Source organism: Panthera onca, assembly GCF_046562875.1.
Source record: "Panthera onca isolate mPanOnc1 chromosome E1 unlocalized genomic scaffold, mPanOnc1 haplotype 2 h2.Chr16_ul_7, whole genome shotgun sequence".
NCBI lineage: Eukaryota > Metazoa > Chordata > Mammalia > Carnivora > Felidae > Panthera > Panthera onca.
In genome coordinates, this window is record NW_027675821.1 from 170,483 (window position 1) to 187,487 (window position 17,005).

The following is a 17,005-nucleotide window of genomic DNA, read 5'->3' on the forward strand; positions in this document are numbered from 1 at the left end:
TCATGGGGCGCCTGGGTGGCTCAGTCAGTTAAGCATCTGACTGTTGATTTCACCTCAGGTCATGATTTCACAGTTTGTGAGCTCAAGCCCTGCATCAGGATCCATGCAACGGTGAGAAGCCTGCTTGGGATTCCCTCTCTCTGCTCCTTCCGCATGCCCTCTCTCTCACTCAAAATAAGTGCATTAATTTTTAAAAAAAGCAACTCAGAGCTTATGTTCTCTACTTATGCATTATACCATCTGACTGCCATGGCGTCAGCTCAGGCACACACACAATAATTCTTCCTCACTTCTGGCATCTGGTGATTTTCCTTTCTATTGAGCTTATCACTCAGTTGTTTAGGCTGAAAAGTTAGGAGTCATTCTTGGTCTTTTTTTTCCTTATGGCCCTAGCTCCACCACTTCCACTTCCCTGATTCAATTCATCACCAAATATTATTTTTATTGATATTTTAACTCAGTATAGAGTGTGTTTTGCATTGGAAATTGAAGGGGAATCTGGCTATTGTCATTCTATATTGCCAGTTCTCTCTTTATAGGGGGCACCTGGGTGGCTCAGTCGGCTAAGCGTTGGACTTTGCCTCAGGTCATGATCATGCTGTTCATGAGCCCTGTGTCAGGCTCTGTGCTGTTTGAGCTGTTTGAGCCCTGTGTCAGGCTCTGTGCTGACAGCTCAGAGCCTGGAACCTGCTTCAGATTCTGTGTCTCCCTCTTTCTCTGCCCCTCTCCAGCTCATGCTCTCTCTCTCTCTCTCTCTCTCTCTCTCTCTCTCTCTCTCTCTCTCAAAAATAAACATTCAAAAATAAAAAATAAAAACACTCATTCATGGGGTGCCTTGGTGGCTCCGTTGGTTGAGCATCCAACTCTCGATTTTGGCTCGGGTCATGGTCTCACAGTTTCGTGGGTTCAAGCCCTATGTTGGGCTCTGTGCTGACTGACAGCATGGAGCCTGCTGTCTCTCTGTCTCCCACTGTCTCTCTGTCCCTTCCCTGCTCTCATTCTCTCTGTCTCTCTCAAAATAGAAATAAAATAAACTTAAAAAAACCCACTCATTCAGGTTTTTGACCTTGACATTCCACCTTAGCTTTTTACAAAAGTTAAATCTCACTTTGTTAACTCCATTTGCCAATTTTCTATTTTCATCTTATTTACCTCTATAGTTTTTTTTTAACTCAAGTGTAATTAACATACAGTATTACATTAGTTTCAGGTGTGCAGCATAATGATTCAACCATTATTTTTAATTTAATATGTTTATTCTTCAAAATTCTTCTCCTTATGTTTTCTGTGACACCGTCATCTCATTTTTTCCCCACCTTATTGGCTCTTCCTTTTTTTTCTTTAAAATTGAGATATAATTGGCATATAACATTGTGTGAATTTAAGGTGTACAAAGTGTTGATTTGATACACTTATATATTGCAATACGATTACCACCATAGTGTTAACTAACAGCATCATCACATCACATAATGATCATTTCTTTTTTTGTGGTGAGAACACCAAGATTTATTCTCTTAGCAACATTCAAGTATATAGTATTGCTAACTATAATCACAATGCTGTGCCTTAGATGCCCAGAATTTATTCATCTTCTAATTGTAAATTAGTACCCTTGACCAGCCTCTTCCTAATTTCCTGGTAACCACCATTCTACTCTGTTTCTGAGTTCTGCTTTTTCAGATGTGAGACCTTATAAGTATTTGTCTTTCTCTGATTTATCTTACCAAGCATAGTGCTTGTCACTCTTTTGTCCCTAATGTCAGGATTTCCTTCTTTCTCATAACGGAATAATATTCCATTGTAGACCTAGCTCTTTTTTGGTCTTGTTTTCTGGCTCCTTCTTTTCTGACTGGATTTTATATTAGCATGATCCCAGGATCCATTCTGAGTCCCATTCTCTAAGCCTCTTCCCGAATCATCTTATTGCTTTAAATAATATTGCTGTTCTTTTGACTCCCCATGTATCTCATACTTAATATGTATAAAAAAGAATTCTTGCTGTCCAACGATCTTATTCTTTACCTAGGCTCTCTTACCTCAGTTTTCGACACCACTGTCCACTCAGCTGCTAAGTTCTAAACCTAGGAGTTCTTCATGGCCCCAGCTTCTCATTCAATTCATCAGTAAATACTCTCAGTCTTGGGGCACCTGGCTGGTGCAGTTGATAAAGCGAGCGACTTTTAATCTCTGGGTTGTAAGTTTGAGCCCCACAATCAGGTGTAGAGATTGCTTAAAAATAAAATCTTAAATTAAAAAAAAATTTTAAAAATACTTCCAGTTTTATTCTCCAAACACGTCCTATGTTTGTCCACTTCTTGTTCTCATCACTGTTACCCTTGCTGAAGCCACTGTCATCTTTTTCTCTGAACTAGCTTCCTAACTGCTTGATCTTCCAGAGAGTCTGTTCTCTATACAGTAGTAGAGTGATCCTTTTACACATTGGTAATGAGATAATTTCACTCCCTGCCCCTTAAACCTTCCAAAGGTTTTCCATTGGAATTAAAACCAAAACCAAAACAAAACAAAAAACCCCACAAAATTTCTTTCCATGGTCTGCAGTAGTAGATTGAAGAGAAAGTAAGATCCAGGGAACGATGTTCGGGGGAGATGTAGAGCAAAAGCTATTTTGGTTTTATGGTTTAATTCATGGTTTAATCAGTTGGAGTTGTTTATGAATTCAGACTTCTGTAAATCTATAAGTCAATGAAAATGACTCTTTATATTGGTTATTCAGCAGTGGGTCACTATAAGTTCTTGAAATATTTCAGAATCCTCAAAGAAACACTAATTTTGGTGTTCAATATTTTATTGTGTTTTAATATTTGAAAATTGGCAATCATTTATAACGTATTTGTTATTCTTCTTAGCCATAAAAACCTTAATTCCTGACTGTTCCAGGTAATAGTTTAACTGTACTAACTTCTTGGACAAGGGTGTTGTAAAACTTGTGTGTGATCTACCTTTCAGTATTGCCTGATGCTATTGAAAACCTCCATAATCTCAGCAAAGGGAAGATGAAGATTTCTCACCTGTGGACCACTCTGTCTAACTTGAATAGTAACTTGAAAAAAAATGAATTCCTAGCTGTGCTGAAATTAACAACAGTGGATGGTAAGTATTCCAAATATTACAATTAAAAGATACATAAGACTGTCGGTCTGCCTTTCGTCAATCTTTTTTTTTTCCTTGTATCTTGTACTTGGTTGATATGCCAATATATACACTTAGAAAATATAAAGAAACCTCAGATTGTTTGGTTGTCCAACAGAAAAAATGTTAATATCTAATTTATTGTTACTCTAAATTGATCAAATATGCATTGATTACCTTCAAGTTGTGTAACATGTAACTGGAAAATGGCATATCCCGTGAACACAGAGGGGACTGTTAGGAAATGTTAAGAGATCTATTCCCGTTTTTTTATTAACATGACTTCAGATATCCATACTGTAAAATAGACTTTGTGGTGGCCACCACCACTACTAAGTTAGCAAGTAAAAAAAGATTCAAACAAAACAAAAATGAGTTTACAAAGTAAAACAAAGACCATGGACTATAATTTTTCTTAAAAAATTTTTTTTTAGCATTTATTTCTGAGAGAGAGAGAGACAGAGAGACAGAGCAGGAGTGGGGGGAGGGGCAGAGAGAGAGGGAGACACAGAATCAGAAGCAGGTTCCAGGGTCTGGGCTGTCAGCACAGAGCCCGTTGTGGGCCTCAAACTCATGAACCATGAGATCATGACCTGAGCCGAAGTCGGACGCTTAACCAACTGAGCCACCCAGGCACCTCTACAGTTTTTCAAATAAGACTATTATTTACTGCTGATGTTCTGCATGTAGGAGACAGGTAGTACACAACCACAGGTGAACATTTCCACTCCTTCGTATTTTTCATACCTTGAAGTTACAAATGTACTGTTACACTCTTTTATGTGAAATGTTTATGCAAAACTAGCCTCGTAACAAGAGCATGCTGTCTACGGTCTTTGTCAAAGAACTGTCTTTCCCTGTGAGGATTACTTACCCCTTTTTCTTCATTAAGCTCCTGTTTAAGTGAGACTGGTAATTTTGAACTTTAAGTGTGTTGGTTGTTTTGTTTATTAACATATTTGAGATGAAGAGGGTTGATGAAAATATGATACTACCTGATAATAGCGATTTTTTTCCCTCTCTTTTACTGAGACCTTTTATTGGACCTTCAGTACAATGTGATTTAATTCCTATTTTAATGCAGTGGTTTGCAAAGTTTTGAACCTTGTTATTTTTGGTTTTGTATTTATATTTGGTGCTGGTAAAGCAGTAGAATCCTTTTCTTCTAAATGAAATCTTACAGAGTCCCTCAATATATAAATCATAAAAGTTGAGTTTCTCTGAATAAAGTGGGGGAAATGACCAAGTGAACTGCTTAAGTATTTCAACAGAGCTTTAGAAACGTGAGAAAGAACGTAAGCATTCCAGACCTAGGATCCTCTTTTTGACCATGGTGTATGTTAAAAAAGGAAAAAGGCTGGGAGGGTGGGGGTGTGCCTGAATGGCTCAATCAGTTAACTGTCCAACTCTTGATTTCAGCTCAGGTCATGATCTCACAGTCGTGGACTCGAGCCCCTTGTCTGGCTCTGTGCTGACAGGATGGAGCCTGCTTGGGATTCTCTCTCTCCCTCTCTCTCTTCCCCTCCCCCCCCCCCAAAATAAATAAATAAACTGAAAAAAAATGTTTTTCTTGCAGAAGATGATGAAGTACAAATAGAAGAATTTGGACAAGTGGTAAAGGATATTCGTGATGCCTCCAGGTTAAAAGGTAACTAGTAAATTATTTGTGACTGTTAAATTTACTTTTATTGAATGGATGTCTTTGTGTTTTGTTTTTTAGAATTTCTAGTTCTGTTAATTTCTGCTTACCATGTTGGCATTGATCTGTTTTAAGGCAGGCAAAACTTGATTTTGATTAAAAGTTGGCAGCATCCATGATGAAAGAAAAATGCCTTTTTCTGGAATGGGGCCTGTGTAACCTATTTTAAATCCCTTTTTTTGTTGTTGTTATTTGTGTGTGTGTGTGTGTGTGTGTGTGTGTGTGTGTGTGTTTTGTTCTGGACTTTATGTAAAGTCAGATACTAGCTTTACAATTTTTCAGATATGAAAATTTTCTATACCATTTTTAGCCTCAGACTTAGGACTCTACCCTGTGTAAAGGCTTATATATTATAGAATTTCTCAGAAATCTTCTACCTCTTCCTTTAGTAGACATTCCTCATGTTCCTTTCTTTGGATTTTGTTAACATACAAGAGTGACCATGTGCATTTTGGTACCATGGCTATTTCCTACCACTTGACTTCCATTTTTGCTTAAAAGTTAAATCATAGACCTAAAACCAATGGAGATCATACTCATGGAGTTTGTGTACTTTTCTATTGGGAAAATAAGTTTAAAACTTAATTATCACTGGTAATTTATTTGAATAACATTCAAATGACTGTTTGGTCAATGAGCGCTGTCAGGAGAAGAATAACAACATAGGTATATGTTTAGGAAAACGGAAGCGGAGTCATTTCTGGGTGTAAAGAAGTAGATAGATACTTTTCAGATTTTTCATAACCACTCTGCCCTGGTATAAAATTTTTAACATCATTGTTTCTCTTTTAGGTTAAGAAAAGTACTTAATAATTCCCTGTTGACATATAAATATGTTACCTGGGTCACGTAACATAATTAGCATCAATATAGTATAGTGAAATAGATTAGCCGTGCTATAGGAAACAATGCACACAGGTAGAAAAGAACATGGGCTATGGAGTTTGATACATGGTGGTTTGTGGGTTTTTGACTTACCAGCTGGGTAGTCTCTGTAGGTCATTCTGGTTTCCTCATCTTTAAAACAAGGAAGCTAATAAAATCACGTTTCTCCTAGAGTTGTCAGGATCAACTGCAAAAACACATATAAAGCACATAATCTAATTATTAGGCACATACTATATACTTGGTAAATGGTAGTTAATTTTGAAATCAGAAAACAGAGTTCAGAAAGACTGGTATTCAGGACAGATAACTTTTTATGTGGAGGAAGGAAAAAAAAAATGGAAACTAAACCATTGAGAAAGGAGAACAGTGAAAAAGGAGAAAGGTGTAGTTTAGGTACCTGAATCTGGGAGCTGGTCATAATGATTGGGGGTTGACACTGGAATCTGTCAGCCAGTGCAAGAAAAGGCCAATAATTACAGGGAAGAGTGAGGAAGGGCCACCCTGGAAGAAAAGTGTTAACATAGCAGGCCTGAAACTGCTCTTTTTAGAAAAGTCTCCTTGCAAGGTTGACTGTCATATGCTCAGACTGTTCCCTTCATTACTGACTGATAAGGTTAGTTCACTGTGCCTGGACTATTTGTTGACAAACTTGGAGGGGCTGAGAAAACAGGCATATTGTGGATCAAGTTCTATGCTTTCCTTCAGTATACACACAGTTTTAAGGGATTGTGGTCAGTGTCTGATCTTGTAGTTGAAGATTTTAGAGGTTGGGCAGGCAGTTCTAGGTATTGATGAGGATTAAGGATAGCCATTGATCTGGATGACTTTGGAAAGGAAGTGAAAGTTTTTGGAGTTGAGAGGTCAAGGTCATTCTTATTGTCATCAGATGATAATGGGAAATGGGGCTGAGGGAGGATTATGAGCAGGGTGACCAAAGATCCTCCAAGAAGGTGAAAGAGTGATCAGAAAGTCAGTAGATGATGGTGTCCGGAGGGTAGTGTAGGTCAATGACAGGCCTGAATCTCAGGGGAGGGATAGGTTTGATTGAAGGTGGAACTAAAATAGCCAGACAGCAGAATCTTAGGAGTGTTTCTCTGCTTCCTGGTCCTATGTGGAGCATGGGAGGATGAGCAGACTCCTCTTAAGGTGTCTGTGCAAAGAAACCATATTTTAAAGGGAACCAAGCTTTAGGTAAAACAAGCAGAGCTGATACAGGTTTTTAGGTGACTGTCATTTGCAGTTGCCTCGCTGAGATGTTAGGGGGACAGAAAGTGAAGCGGGATCGAAGGTACTAAGAAGCTGTGATTACTGTTTGCAGCTATTCCTGAAGGCTTAATAATAATAATAATAATAATAATAATAATAATAGTAACTTTATTGCTATTAATATGACACTTAGTGTTTGCTATATACCTAATGTTGTTTTAAGTGTTTTTCATACATCATATATTTAATCTCCATATTAACTGTGTGAGGTAGATAGTATTATTAAATTATTTTAGATATAAGACTACTGAATTTGATAGAGGGGTTAAATAGTAATAATTTGCTCAAGGTCAGATAGTTTCAGGTCACAAATCCTGGAGCCAGGATTTGAATGTACTTAACACTGCCTCCTTTGAAAGGGCTGGAAATAAAGCAAAATTCCAGATGCCAGAGTACAACTGGATCTTGGTAGAATTGAAAAGAAAAGGTGAGTGAGTCTTTGTGATACTTGTGTTTACAATTTTACATTTCTCATGATTCTGAAATCTATTTCACTTCCACCAGGATGAGTTAATTTTGTTTGCTACCATTAGAGCTCTAGTTTAAAATAACTACTTTGTGTCATTGCAGTGAAAAATTCAGCCATAGCAACCATTTTGGTTGTGCCAATTTTATATTAGCACCAAAGAAACATGGCAGACCAAGCATATTGTTTTGCTGGACTTAGAATTTCCTGAGGGCTGGATTCTTCACTGAGATTTCTTATTCAAGAGGTGATCATAAATCATGGACTACCACTGACAAAAGTCTTGAGTGATGGCTACTGTTGTTTTTTAAGTCAGAGGTTAGTTCAATTACCGAATCACTTTTTTCTGTTTCTAGAGTTACAAGACATTGTCTTAGCTCTTGATGGGCTTGAAGGTGACATGATATCTGGGAAGAACTTGGAGAGCTTTCTAGGCAATATTGGGATTAAGTCACCTGAAGAAGAGGTAGAGAAAATTCTTCAGTCAGATCTTGTTTCTGGTAAGCATTTAAATATTATTATCCATTTTTTTGTTTTGGGTAGGAGTAACTGAAGAAAGTGTGCAAGGTTTTTGTTCAAGCGAATAGGGCTCCTTTGAGCTAATATCTATAGGTATTTGCTTGTATTGCTGTAAATGTCCTTAAAGAGGAGACTTTCTTTTAAAGTCCTTTTTTACAGTTAATGAGAATACTCTTAGCAAGCAGGTAGAAATTTTGTGGGGGAGTGGGCTCATTGGTATCCACTCTCTTTAGATAGATCTTGATTTAGTGACTAACACATAGTTTGGAAATTCCAGCTCTGTGAATAGAAAACCTAGCTTTGCTGGTTTGTACCAAGTAAAGTTATTGGACTTACAACTTTCTTAGTAGGTTAGTTGCCTTACAGGTAGAATCAGAACTAGCATATCTACAATCTTGTAAGGTTAATTGCAAGGCACAGTGGGTGAAAATGAATCCCAAGTATCTTGTATGTAAAGTAAAGAAATTGTATGCTGGTTTTGATTTTCATATGAGCTTTTTAATATTACGTTTTCCAGGGATTCTTGTCTGTTCCCCTCCCCTCTCTCTCTTACAGATGACAACGTGGTGAATGTTAAAGACTGTATGAGGGCTTTGAAGGACACTCAGAAATTTTCCACTTTTGTTGGTAAGAACTTTATGGTAAAACTGTTGAATGGCAAACAACACAGGACTCATTCAGAGGTCACGTAGCCAAACATTATATTTGGTGCTCAGATCTTCTTTGTAGTATCTGTGCCAAATGTTTGTTTCATCTACATTTGAACTCTTCCAGTTATGGCAAACTTGATTACATTTGTTTTTCATTTAAGAATTTGTATTTGAATGGAAAAGATTGGGAAAATGACAAGGTTATGATGTTTTCCAATAGCTAAAGTAAGGACATTTTATTATATAATAATGGTAATTTTGAAACTGTTATAAAAAAATTTAGTGACCAGAAATGTAAGAGATATAAAGTGCAAGGCTCATGTAATGTCACCTTCTGGAAATATCCCTGTTAAAGTGTGGTAAATATCCCTTTAGCCTTTTTTATTTGAATCTATGAATATTTGTGTATTCTGATATTATTTAAAAATTAGACGCACTTGGGTGGCTCAGTTGGTTAAATGTCTGATTTTGGCTCAGGTTATGATCTCATGGTTTGTGAGTTCAAGCCCCACATTGGGCTCTCTGCTGTCAGCACAGAGCCCACTTCAGATCCTCTGTTTTCTTCTCTCTCTGCCCCTGCTTGTTCTCTAAATAAATCAATCAATTAATTAATAATTAACTAATTAAAATAAAATTACCATGGGGGCGCCTGGGTGGCTCAGTCGGTTAAGCGTCCGACTTCAGCCCGGGTCACGATCTCGCGGTCCGTGAGTTCGAGCCCCGCGTCAGGCTCTGGGCTGATGGCTCAGAGCCTGGAGCCTGCTTCCGATTCTGTGTCTCCCTCTCTCTCTGCCCCTCCCCCGTTCATGCGCTGTCTCTCTCTGTCTCAAAAATAAATAAAACGTTAAAAAAAAAATTTAAAATAAAATTACCATGTCCATAATATTCCACGACTTGCAGGTTTAAAGAAATTAACAGTGTATCTTAGATATTGTTCCATGTTCCATTGTATCATAAACAACCTCATTCTTTTTTTTTTTTTTTTTTTCAACTTTTTTTTAATTTATTTTTGGGACAGAGAGAGACAGAGCATGAACCGGGGAGGGGCAGAGAGAGAGGGAGACACAGAATCGGAAACAGGCTCCAGGCTCCGAGCCATCAGCCCAGAGCCTGACGCGGGGCTCGAACTCACGGACCGCGAGATCGTGACCTGGCTGAAGTCGGACGCTTAACCGACTGCGCCACCCAGGCGCCCCGCAACCTCATTCTTTTTAAAGACTGCAATAATATTCCATTTGGGGGATGTACTGTCATTTTATCCACAACACTTTTGATGATATTTGCCAATTAAAAATCTGAAAATTTGCCAATTTTTCACCACTGAAACATTTTGATGAGCATTGTTGTATGTATATATGTGCATAAAGTTCTCCTGGGGGATAAAACCCTCAGAAGTCACACTGCTAGACTGAAATATATGCAGATGTGAGATGTTAACAGCTACTGCTTAATTATCCTCCAAAAAGTTTGTAAAAATTCACACTTTTATCAGTAATGGATATTATTTATTGAAAATTCTGCTGGTAAAAGAATTCTATTATTGTTTTAATATGCATGTCTTTAATGACTAGTGAGGTAAAACATTTTTCATATGATTGTCGAATATGCTTTTCTTTTATTTTAATTAGATTGTCTTTTTCATATGAATTTATAAATAGCTCTTTTTTTTTTTTAAATAGCTCTTTATATATAAGGGACATTAATGTTCTGTCTTGTCTATTGCCATTTTTTTTCTAGTTTATTATTCATCTTTGACTTTGATTTTGGTGGACTGCTTATTGCCATCCTCTGTTTTATTTTGTCAGTTTTGGTAATTTTTATTCTCCTAGGAAATTTATTTTATTCAAGTGTTTTTTGGGAATATTAGTACAATCCTATGCAGTGATAATTCTTTTGATTTTTTTGTGTCTGGTTATTTTCTCATTCTTAAATTTGTATATATATATTTGTGTGTGTGTGTGTGTGTGTATATATGTGTGTATATATACACACATATATACACATATATATATATATATATATATCTTCTTCTAGATTTCCTAGCAGATCTTTTAATTATCTCTCTTTTTAAAGCTCTACATCTTAGATTTATCTTTAGTGTTTCTATTTGTAGTAAAAAAAAAATTCTGCTTTTATCTTTAGGATGTCCTTTCTATTGTTCCCTTTTGTCCATTTTGTAGTTTTTCTAAGTTGTTTAAATTATGAACTTACTTTTTTCTTCTTACTGAGAAATAAATGTTTAAGACTATCAATTTTCATTTCAGTAAGACTTTGGTTTATCAAAGTCTTTATTCTTGTTTTTTTCTAAGCATATTCAGTTGTATTTTGATTTTCTCCTTGATGTAAGAGTTGCCTAAGAGAAAAACCTTAAATTTTAAAGCAATTATTTGAAAAATTTTAAATGAATTTAAAAATTTTAAATTTGAATTTGAATTTCATTATTGTCCTCTCTTTGTTGTTTATTTTTAGTTTACTGTGGTCAGAGAATGAGGTCTATAGTAGAGGATTTGATAGTTTCTGTGTTAATTAGATACGGAGTTTTTTCGATTTTTACATGTTTATTTAAAAACCGCATTAGGGGTGCCTGGGTGGCTCAGTTGGTTGAGCGTCCGACTTTGGCTCAGGTCATGATCTCGCGGTTTGTGAGTTCGAGCCCCGTGTCGGGCTCTGTGCTGACAGCTCAGAGCCTGGAGTCTGCTTCAGATTCTGGGTCTCCCTCTCTCTCTGCCCCTCTCCCACTCATGCTCTGTCTCTCTCTGTCTCAGAAATAAACATTAAAAAAAAATTAAAAAAACACATTAGTGGGCTTCAGGGACAGGCTAATCGTAAGGGACACTCATCCTACTGTTTGTCTTGGAAATCCTTATGACTCTTTGAAGCAGCGCATTCCATAATTTTTGGACAGCTGTAGAACTAGTCAATTGTTCCACATATTTGATGGAAATCCTGCCTTATAATTCCATTCCCAAACTTAACATTTGGACTCTTCCCCGTCAGTAGCCCTCCAGGGATGGGAGGAGAGCTCTTATATTTTCTTTCTTTTATGTTGAATCATCTTTTCTCTGGACTCAGATTTCCTTTCAACCATTCCTCACATGGCCTATTTTTGAAACTTCTTACCAATGACTAATGACTAACTCATGGAACAACATAATATATTAAATTATACTTTCACATAAATTAGCTAATTTTAAAGTAATTTATTATATATTTCTCTTAATGAATTCTGAAAGATTATTTTTTTAGACATGTACTTTAGAAATGTGAAGAGGTTTTTGTTTGTTTTAATTAAGGGGGGGGTGGTCAGTCATGGATTTCCTAGTTCAGATGTTTGATATTATCATGCTAAACATAATAGGCTTTGCTGATTCTCTAAATTGGGTAAAGTGAGCTGACAGGAGCAAGGGGTGTAGGGAAAGAAAGTAGAAAGGGAAGGATTGGAGTTTGGGAGCAGGTGTGACGAATGGAGGGTATTTTTTATGAAATGGTGAGCTCGTTAATAGAATCACTAGAGAAACTTTGGCATACTTTTTTGTTCATAAAGGAATAGCCCACGCAGAACCCAGAGTTTTAACAAAATAATTTTAAGAATAAAGATAAGGGGCTATAGAAAACTATAGTGGAGAACGGATTGCTCTACCTTTTTAAATGGCCACATGTGGGTAGTGGCTGCCATTTTGGACAGTGCAAAACTGGAAGAATCCATCAGTTTTACTGTTATGTTCCAAAAATTTAGATCCATGGACTGAATTACATGTTGCATGTATATTCTCTGTGTTTGTAGTATTGAATGACATCATCGGTACATTGGAATGTATGGAAGAAAGTGATCAGTCTGGCAAGGACAACTATGCAGATGTACTTGGAAACACCAATAGAATTTATTTCACTGATAATAGTTTTCAAGAAGTGTTGGATGATTCCTTGCTCGACGGTGAGTTGATTGAGCAGATAACCAGCAACTTGTAATAAAAATTTCTTCTAAAATTTTATCCAAGGTTTTAAAATATTTTACCAAATACTAATTAATTAAATCTTAATACTTAGTTCCTAAATACTACTGTAAATGTATTGAAATGCAATTTACTACAGATCAGATTTAGAGATATATCTTATATTCTATATTCACGGAGATTTAGTTATTACAGTATCAAATTCCTGGATGATCTCTTGGACTGCATTGTAAACTTGGTCTGAAAGTATTTATATACGTTGTCATATGGCTTTAAAATGTTTCTTTCTAGAGTAATTTCATTTCAAAGTTAATCCCTTTCCTTTTATGAATTTTAGAGAGGTCCTAATAGTTGTCTAGCTTTCTTTTTCTTTTAGGTGACAGGCTCTTTGAAAAATACAAGTTATTGTTGAACAATTAAACCATTGGTCTATATAACATTCTGTGTAAGTGTTGATCTGGCTATTTGCTCTATTTACAAAGAATTTACCTGATCCATCCATATTCTTATCTGGGATATACCCAGATGGGTTTTATCAATACTTGGAAAGCCATCCCCTGCCTTTAAATTTAACTTCAGCTAAAAAATGAGATCAGATCTGTGTCTCAGGGAAAACTGGCAATCTGCAAAGACAGTTTAGATTGTCAAAACTGATGGGGGAGGAATGCTGGGATCTGGTGAGTAGAGGTGAGGGATGCTACTAACCACCCTATAATGTATAGGACAGCACTCCCCCACATAATTAGCTGGCCCCAAATGTAATTTTGCTCAGGTTGAGAAATTCTGTTTTAGAGTTATCTTGTAAAATTGCCAAACCTACTATTTTGAAAGTACTTTTTAATAGGTTAGTTATATTTTTTTAATCCTGCTTGGATCACATTTTAAAAATTAATGTAAATATAATGTATCTTGATTCTAACCTCCTTTTGCTTCAAGGTAATACCTGTACTAGTTGTGAGTTATTCTAAACTGCTCTCTAACTGCGATGTGGTCCATCTATGCAAATGGACATATTTTGTTTCTATCACTTGTCCCTCAAATAGATCTCTGTATCAATTTGCATTTGTGTAGAAAATGTATAGGATGAAGCGTATAACTGCACCTTGTCCTTAGGAAAAGCTCCAGAATTAGATAGATAGGTAGGCAGGCAGGACTAAAAAAGGACAATTCAGACTAATAATTAAACACCTTATTGAATATATGAGCCTGGGGATTAAGCTGTTCTCTTAGGGATAAAGGAAGCATTTGTAACATTAGAATCTCAGCCACATTTAAGAAGCTTGGTGGAGCTTGACGAATCCATGGAGTCTAAGAAGTAAGAGGAAGATGAGTAGAGAACGTTATTCTGGAAGCTAGTGGAGGATTTTGAGAAGAAGGGGATGGTCAATGCTAAATGTTATTGAGAAATGAAGTATGTAATTTATCCATTGGTTTTCTTCCAAACTGGGTAAAATCAGGATGCTGTTCCTTATGGCATAATCTCTCTATTTAAATTTGCAGACTTTAGGAAAGAGGCTTTGTCTTCAAATCTGAAACTACCAACAGCAGATGGTAAGGACTTTATATATGTATACAAGAAAGCATTCCCTATGAAGGAGTTATTTTTTAGGATCATTGCCAGGTGCCAATGGATTCCTAGTCCATTCTTCCCACTCCAGCCAGAGTAATTTTTTTTTTTTCAAAAAAGTAATCTGATTGTGTGATGTCCCCCTATTTTCAACTCTTTAAACATTTTTCATTGTTGTTAAAGATCAAAATCCTGCATGTCCTAGCTCTCTGGTATAATTTTGTACCATTACCCTTGCTTTCTGCATTTTCAAGTACAATGGCTTTCTTTCATTTCCTTAGAACTCCAACTACAAAGCTTTTGCGTATTTTGTTCCCTGGAATAGTTTTCCCTGACACTCTTTGCCTAGTTAATGTTTACTCATCTTTCAAATGAGTGATGGGGTGCCTGGGTGACTCAGTTGGTTAAGTGTCTCACTTTGGCTCAGGTCATGATGTCGTAGTCTGTGAGTTTGAGCCCTGTGCTGAGCTTTGTGCTGACAGCTCAGAGCACGGAGCCTGCTTCAGATTCTGTGTCTCCTTCTCTGTCTCAAAAATAGACATTAAAAAAAAAATTGAATGAATGTCAATTTCCTCTAGGGAGCCTGTCATTATCTGCTAGTCGAGGTCAGCTTCTTTTATTATAAGCTTTCATTAAACTATGTCTTTTTCATAGCATTTACTTCATACTATAAATACCCATTAATATTTTTTTAAATGACACTAGAAATGCTCAATATATTTTAGCTTATATAGTGACAAAAGTAGGAGCATCTGACTGGTTCAGTTGGTAGAACATGCAACTCTTGACCTCAGGGTCATGAGTTCAAGCCCCATGTTGGGTGTAGAGCTTACTTAGGAAAAAAAGTAGCAAAAATATTAGAGAACTTTGAATTATCTTAATTCATTAAGACCAAAATAATATAATTTCTCATTAAACTTTTTTTATTTGAGTACGGTGGACACACAATGTTATATTCGTTTCAGGTGTAGTGATTCTCTATACATTTTGCTATGCTCACCACAAACATAGCTATTTGTCACCATACAACAATATTACAATATCACTGACTATATTCCCTTTCCTGTGCCTTTTATTCCCATGACATAGTCATTACATTCCTGGAAACCTGTATCTCCTACTCTCCTTTACCCCTTTTACCCATTATCCCCCTTTCTCTCCGGCCACCATCAGTTTGTTCCTGTATTTATAGGTCTGATTTTGCTTTTCTTTTTTTTATTTGTTTTTTAGATTCCACATATGAGTGCAATCATATGGTGTTTGTCTTTCTCAGTCTGACATATTTCACTTAGTATAATACCCTCTAGGTCCATCCATGTTGTTGCAAATGGCAAAAAAAATCTCATTCTTTTCCATGGTTTTGTCAAATTCCATAATATACCACATCTTTATTCATTCACCTATTGATAGATAGTTGAGATACTTCCATATCATGGCTGTTGTAAATAATGCTGCAATAAACATATAGGGGTGCATATACCTTTTTGAGTTAGTGTTTTTGTTCTCTTTGGGTAAATACCCAGTAGTGGAATTATTGGGTCAAATAGTATTTCTGTTTTTACTTTTTGAGGAACCTCCATACTGTTTCCACATCAGCTGTACCAATTTACATTCCACCAACATTGCACAAGGGCTGCTTTTTCTCCACGTCCTCGCCAGCACTTGTTACTTCTTATGTTTTTGATTTTAGTCATTCTGACACGTGTAAGGTGATATCTCATTGTTATTTTGATTTGCATTTCCCTGAGATTGGTGATGAATATCTTTTCGTGTGTCTGTTGGCCATCTGTATGTCTTCTTCAGAAAAATGTCTATTTAGGTCTTCTGCCCATGTTAAAATCTGGTTGTTTTCTAGTCACATTTTTGATTATTTGGTTAATGATTCTTTTTCTTACGTGCCTGGAAGCATCATTGGGCCAAGAACCATGTTTCCATTTTGCTACAAGTCCTAGCATTGTTTCTCCAGATCCTAGCACAATTTTGGCTTTCAGAAGCCCCTTATTAATAGCTAATTTAATAGCTAATATTAGATGATATTTACTGTGCTAGGCATTGTTTCAAATCTTTTATATTATTGACTTATATAATTGTGAATATTTATGGAATTAAAGAATGACAATAAATCTGTCTTCTTATCTCATTAGCCTCATCTCTCATCACTTCTGCATTTGTATTTATTCTGTAACCATATTACTTATTATAATTTAAATTGGTTCCATATCTTCCATGTGCTTTTGGTTCCGTATATTTGCATGTGCTGTTTCCTTTCTGTATATTTTCTGTCAAACAAATTCACATTTTCCCCCCAAACTCAGCTCAAACATCACTCCTCAACCCATAAGACTTTTCAGAGTTATAGGTTAGGTGAACTGTCTCAGTGCTTTATATCTGAGTGCTCAGTGCTCATATCTGGCACACATTTTTCTCATAGTACCAACTATATAATGTATTATAATTTTATTTACAGACATGACAAATTCAGTCCCTGTCTTCAAGGAATTTAAAGGAAACTCTTTAAGAGGGCTGAAATTTTCATTGTTGGTCTTAGTAGCTATAAAATAAATGTTAGTAAAAATGAATATAGGTCTAAAATGGTATTATGGTATTCTTTCCAACTGAAGGTTTAGATCTGTTAGTATAATGCAACGATTTTCGGACTGTGGAAACATACATGACAACTTCGTTTTGGGGTTGAGAGAGAAATGGGGTGAGAAATGGTATTGACAAAAAATTGAAACTCCCAGTAATGATCATGTTTTATATTTTAAATTGGTGTGGTATCAACAGGACTACATTTGGTTGTATGGGTTGTGCTTGCACAAAGATGCCTGGTTGAGAGGGTAC

General features: G+C 36.2%; 1 pseudogene; it reads left to right on the forward strand.

The window, feature by feature from the left end:
* LOC145715188 (EF-hand calcium-binding domain-containing protein 13-like) overlaps positions 1–17,005 on the forward strand; it is a 98,677-nt pseudogene that overhangs the window by 74,831 nt on the left and 6,841 nt on the right.